The following is a 7210-nucleotide window of genomic DNA, read 5'->3' on the forward strand; positions in this document are numbered from 1 at the left end:
AACTGATAAAGTTGCGTACAATCGACACAAGAACATTTCAATCTCTGGAAATTGACTTGAGGTCTTGAGATTGCCCATACTTTTCCACAGTGTTGTTGTTTTTTAATGATATGGCAATTCTTTGCTCTTCTTTCGTTTCCTCTTGTCCAGTGTGGCGCATTTCTAAATACTGCACACCAGTTACTTACCACAGCTGAGTTAAGTTACAAATTTTACAAATTAAAGATGCTTGGCATACTTGTAATTGCAATTACAATTATTTCTTACTATTTTGATAAGGTGCAAATTATTTTGTGCAGTTCATTATATTTTTTAGTTCCTTGATCAGATTTGGCTCACTCTTCTTTGATTTTTTTTTTCCCAGTGCAAAGTAAAGAAATGAACATGTCTTTTTCTTTTTCTTTTTTTTAAACCCTGTCATTTCTACAATTTCCTGGGAGAAGTGGTGCATTTATCAGACAGGTTCAATGCACGCTTTTATCATATTTATGAATAGAATATGATGACATTCATCACACATATCAACAGAGCACAGAATCCGTCGAACTGCACCTTCAATCAACTATGCACTACAACTTAGATCTGATGCAAAATGGGGTAAAGTCAAGTCTTCTTTTAGTCAGGTGTGCCAAGGACATAAAAAAGAAAACGCTAAATTCTCAAACACGGTCAACTAGATTTCCCCAGCATAAAAATAAAGATGTGCCCGTTTCTACACCAAGTGCATATGCGGCGTCTACAAAAATAGAGCCCCAAGAGTCATCCATCTATTTTCTACACCGCTTGTCCTGATTAGATGCTGGAGCCTATCGCAGCTGACTTAGGGCAAGAGTAATAAGGTGCTTTTTGGACTGGTTGCCAGCAAATCATCATATCATCGTGTCATTATGTGAAAACTTTCAGGTGCTTATCATTGGTAAATATCTTACAAAGGATAGCAATCATTTTTGCTTTCTATAGATGCAATCTTTTTTTTTTTTTTTTTTTTTTTAAGAGGCTAAATAAACAGGAACAAGGTGACATTTGCACCTTTAAAAGTGGAGTGTATGCATCTTATCTGCTGCAATTACCATTGAGTCTGATTGGAGAATCGTCTGCTCTAGATTCTTAGCTCAACACTGCAAATGAAAACTGATTAAGCACCATTGTATTCAGGCTAGACAGAAAATATACTTTTGTTATACATGAATTGATCAAGTATTGCTCATCACGCAGAAACGTCTGCAAATCAAAACGCAGACTGTGGGGTCAAAACTTTGTATTAGTCAAGGCAGACAGAAGGTAAGACAAGATGACCGTGACATTTTTCCATTATTGAAAGTGAGGCACTGAATTTTCAGCAGTGAAAAATATTGCTTCTTGCTCTTTTCCGACTAATACAATTGCCCTTGTTTATATAAGAACTGCACATTCAGTCATATCAGTGATATTTTCTATCTGACTTCCTGTTCCTGCTGCTGTCCCCTTGTCCTTACTCTGCTGTCAGGGTCTTTTGCCCTCACTTACCAACAAGTACAGCAGTTACATGGTCATGTGACACAACTCTGACACTTGCTGCCTGTGATTATATGCTAGTTTTGTCTCCAGAGTTACCAATCAACGCTGATAAGCTCATTCTTCATCAGTTAACCTCAAAGAGAATATTTGCATATTTAACTCAGCCACTTTCCATTCTGTTTCCTGTCTTCTGGTCAGTCCTAAATCTCCAAACCATTTCACATTTCATTTCATTGCAAGACACTAGTGTATACGCCATATAAAAACGCAATGGCAGTAAGCTACTTCTTAGTTGACGGATAACATCTCATTTGTGATGACTGCTGTTTACAGTGTTTTGTTTGCATCATTCTGTATTATTTCTGTCACTTATTGTACAGTTTCTGGTCAATGCGTACAACAAAGTTGAATTTGTGGTTCATATTGTTTCGATAAATACTACACAGGAAGTATAAATTATGTTTAAAATTGCCGGAATAATGAAGCGAGGACTGTAAAATGTACACATGATGATGACAATGTCACGCCACACAACACACAGTCATCTTTTTCTTCCGCGCCCCAAAAGATGCTGCTGTTGCTGCTAATATAACCCTATTAAAGTTGTGAAACTCAAGGGAAACATTACACCACATCATCACAACGTCAGCCACCCTTTTGGAAGCTATGGCGAATGTAAACAAAGCAAGGCCTAAGTCAACAAATGGTATGAAAGGACCCCAACATCCCCCAAATCATTCAACAACAGACATAAATCATGACTGGCAAAACATAATTTACACAAATTAGAGACATATTTATCTCTTTTTTTTAAGTACCTTCACATGACCCAATGATTCTCAAATAGTGGGGTGGGCGCGAGGCTTCGTCAAGGGGGGCGCGTTTGACCTCGGGGAACATGCTTTTTTATTTTTATTTTATTTTTTATTTTTTTTACCGTCTTAGAATAAAGTGCAATTGCACCTCCACTACATTAGGGGGCAGTGACGCTCTCATTGGCAGAGTATGTGTGGTGTAGGGGTTTTGTTTGCACTGAGCATGCGCGCTTTGCACACAGCACAGAGTATGAGTATGAAGTGTAGGCACGAAGTGTAGCAGACCATCAAGTGACACCATGAAAAAATATTTAACAGGGATGAGAAGACAGGCGGAGAGAGACAGATATAAAGAGACAAACGAAAGTCGCCCGAAAGAAATATGATGAACTGTATGGGGGGGGGGCTGTTTTCTTCTTCCTATGGGGGGCATGACAGAAAATAATTGAGAAGCACTGACATAACCCAACATGATTTGGACTGAGTGCGTTAACCAAAACAACAATTTATCATAATCAGCCATCATTGATGACACTCCGTTTTTCCACCTCGAAAGCAGCATTAACTTGGTAAAATGAAGCTCTACATTAATAACCCTTGGCATTATCTTATTTTGAAATGACTTGGTCAGAACCATCAAAAAGCCGAAAACCGGTCACAATAACACCGAAGGGTTTTAATTTGTTGTAATTTGATTTGTAGAAATGTTTTGATTGCAAAATGCCGTTTAACTACTATAACAATCTACCTGTTTTGTGTGCTAGTCTGTGTTGAAATTTTAAGGTTTAATTTAATCTTTGTTTGACAACAGGCGTGTTTTAGTTGACCGACCTAAACCTTCCATCCATTAATTTAGGCACCATTTTATTACAGTCTGGTACTTCAGCATTAAGGTGGCAAAAAGAAAAATAGTGTGAATCAATAATTTGGGTACGCTTCTTAACGTTTAGTTAGTTAAAATGGGTTCCATACCAAAATGAACTATACATTGTGGTGGAAAGTGAGTGATTCAGATCCCCATGACAATGACAGAGGCATTACTTAAGGATGTTTATGCTTGGTTTATGTTTGGTATTTGGCTTTAAAGTCAACTTTTTCTCTTTGATTTTTATTGTCAGCAGACATTGATTTGTGCTACTTTTTATCCTGATGCTTTTCCTAACACAAGCCTCCTATTGTTTCTGAGCTTGGGACACGTGCTGGGGATCTCCAGGGGCCATTGAGGCATTGCCATACCATTATTACCAATTCCTCTTGTTCAGGTCCTGTAAAACGGACTTATAAAGCGACAGAAAACAGACACTAGCAGTGTGAATGTATAGCATTAATTGTGTGTGTATATGTGTATCGCCTCATGCCTCTCTTGTGTCTCAGAGCCAATCACACACCACAAGCAAACTGTATCGATTCTGACACATCTCTGATCTCCATGGATACCAGCTGTGCACCAGGGTGAAGTCGTGTTGAAGCAGAGCCCAGTGATATGCAACCGCAGCAGGCATGAGTGCATGTGCATCCATGCATGGATGTGTGAGTGAGTGTTTCTGTTCACCATGTCTTGGGGACGTTGATCGGTTTCGATCATCATTCAAAATTAGGCCCCCAAAAGGGAAACAATTTGATTTTGAAATAATCTAGCAGCTATTCTGGACATTATATTTTCGCCTGCTCGTTCCACATGTGGTTGATTGATCACAACCGGGTTTGATGGCATTCAAACAAGAATGTTTCATAGTTAAAACCTTTTCAAAATGAAGTGTAATCATAAGGTTGGCCATTTTGTTTCATTTTTTTTGCAACATGTTTGTTACTGGAGCAATATCAATTAAAGTTTTATCCAATGCAAGCTAAGTGAGCAGTACTCTTATTTTAGTCACCGATTCATTCCCTTTAGCATAGACGCATCGGCCCTGCTCCTGCAACCACCCCTCATTGCTCTTTTCTGAACCCATCAGTGACTCAATATAATTGCACATTTTTTGTGACTTCACACAAAAAATATTGGGTCTCGCTCAGGTGCCAGCAATGCCACTGAAACATTTTTTTCCCAATGAAGGTCACCATTATTTGTATGAGTATGTGAGACAAGATGAAGCATCTCATAAAACCGACTAACTGAAATGTTGCTTTAAAGTGTGATAATGGACTTTCCTCTTTGTCTTCTTTCTTTTTGTTTTCTTATCCATGTAGAGATCTGAAATAATGGGGAAGTTCAAAGACTCAGGAGCAAGTGGGGCACAGGTTGTTCCTGAATATAATGTCATATTGATAGAATGAGCAGTGAAAGGAATGTGATATGAGAGATTTGTGTTATTCATGATTTATACATTCATCAGCATTTGCAAAGCAAACAATTCTGCCTAATAGTCAGAGGTTTGAAACTCAATTGAAGCATCTCTGGAACAGAAAAATACTGATGTCGTCCAGTTGGTGTCAGTTAGTATTGGGAACATTGTGTCTATCATGTGATTGGTGTTCAGAACACAGAGAACCAAAACCCATTTTAAAGTACCACTTGATTGTCACACCCACCTAATGCTTCACTATTTTCTGGTAAGGGTCGCATGCTCCAAGCAGACCAGCAGAGGCTTATCCATATATAATAATTTTGCTTCTGGTCGAAAAATAAACAAATTTAAAAAAAAGAAAGAAAAAAAAGAACAACAATAAGTGGTTTAGCCTCCGAATACACGATTAAAGCAATTCTAATGGCATTTAAAACCAGTCAAGTCCTCAATTAGTAAATATGGTGATGCAGTAATAAGTTGTTATGCTGCACACAAATGAATTGCAGTGTTTATCAAAAGCAAAACATCCAGACATATGTAAAGGCTTTCAACCGTAATATACACCATAATTTTTAAACTTTGATTATTTGCTAAACAATTTAAAAAAAAACACTTAACATTAATAAAACAAGCCAAAACAATAAATAAATAAATAAATAGGCTGCAAAAAAGTGAAGTCAGACCCAAGCGGAAATGCTTAGAAATTATGCTTTATTATGATCCAGATCTTTAAAAGCATTTGTATAGCTAATTTTTCACCATGTTATTCTTCTCTTTTATTTTATTGCAGTGTTGATCAAAACCAGACATATGTAAAGGCTTTCAACCGTCATAAAGACCATAATTTTTTAACTTTGCTTGCCAAACAATAAAAAAAAAAAAAACAGCAACACTAATAATAATAATAAAAGAAGCCAAAATGGGGGCGGCGTGGCTCAGTGGTATGGTGGTTGTCTCCCAACTCAGTGGTTGTGGGTTAAATCCCAGGCCATTGTGATCATGTCGAAGCATCCTTGAGCAAGATACTGAACCCCCAAATAAATAAATGGGGAGGGGTGAGGGTTAACCTGCACTAAAGAAGTCCCTAAAAGGTTAAAGAATTTGGTCAAAATATCACTTTTTGAATATCTTATTTTCTCTACTTTCAAAAAGGACATGACATTGTTGACCCACTGGGTGTGTGAGGGGGCAGTTGTAGATTTCCAGTTGAGAAGGAGGTGCCGTTTGGCAACGACACAGGTGAAAGCTCTAACCTCTAGTTCCCTAGGTGAATAATGGCAATAATCGTCAGGGAAAACAAAAATTCCAACATGTGGTGATATGGTTTATGGGCCTGGAAAGATACGGTATCAAAATTAATTTGCCAGAAGTTAGCAAAGGCTTGACAGGAAAAAAACCACACGCAAGATCACAGGGTGAAATTCCACACTTATCACCACCATGTTATTCTTGCACTGTACATTCTTTTAGTAATTCTCGTAAGCTACCCCCACCCCCAGCCTGTATTTTGCCATTTTGTACTTCAAGCTGGATGATAATGATTAGGGATGTTCAATACCACTTTTTTTTCAGACCGATACCGATACTCAGACCCTCAGTACTCACCGATATCGATACGAACTGCCGATAGCAGTAGTAGATTTTGACAAATAAAAAAAAATCACTAAAAGATATTTTTAAACAAATATATTTCCTTTAATTTTGACAACAACAAAAACAGCACATTCACTCTTCAATAGTCTAAACGCTCAAAATAAAACACAAAAATGCTCTTTTAGTTTAAAATTCACAATTTTGAAGTATTTCCAAACCAGTGAAGTTTTGGTGAAAAACTGCTGCAAGCTAACGCCAGTTACAGGCAAGGAGGACTCACTTAACGTCTTCCCCCTCTGCCATCGGTCGCTTGTACTCGTCTGCGTCACGAGTACTCGAGTACTTGAAAAAAGGCTGGTATCGGCCCGATACCGATACCTGGTATCGGTACTCGCCCATCCCTAATAATGATGCTTATACAAGAGCAACTCCCATTTACATATGATCTAGTTTGACAACGACTGGCAATAATAATCAGTGATTAATCGTGATAATAGTTTATGGCAGTCTCTATGTATGCCTAAATTGTGGCCAGTCGAGGGTGTAGTCTGCCTCTCGTTTGAAGTCAGCTCCCTTAGGCATAGGGATAATAGGATAAGCTGTATAGAAAACACATAGTAGAAAGCTTATTATTGTCACAGGTCTCATCTCGGAGGAGTGCCCTTTACAAATATCACAGATGGAGAGTCAAATTTGCATAGTATATTTTTTACTCAGACACAAATGGGATTCTACATGCAGGTACACATTTCTCACAGTGTCACTGCCTACGCAATGCCCTGAACTTTATTGTTCACATACAGTACGCAGAATATGACCTATGAGTCATGCACTTCCTGAAGCTATCTGGCCGCTGGATGACAGGATGGATGCAGCAGACAGCCGCAGTCTTAGTGCTGCTTCCTGTCTCTGTCTGAGCACTTAGCAACCACCGGGCTCGACGCTCGGGAGTTTAAGGCACAATTAAAGTAAGCATTCGTCATCGACCACCATTGACGATAATGCAGTTTATGAATA

The sequence above is a fragment of the Festucalex cinctus genome, chromosome 13 (genome assembly GCF_051991245.1).
Source record: "Festucalex cinctus isolate MCC-2025b chromosome 13, RoL_Fcin_1.0, whole genome shotgun sequence".
Lineage (NCBI taxonomy): Eukaryota > Metazoa > Chordata > Actinopteri > Syngnathiformes > Syngnathidae > Festucalex > Festucalex cinctus.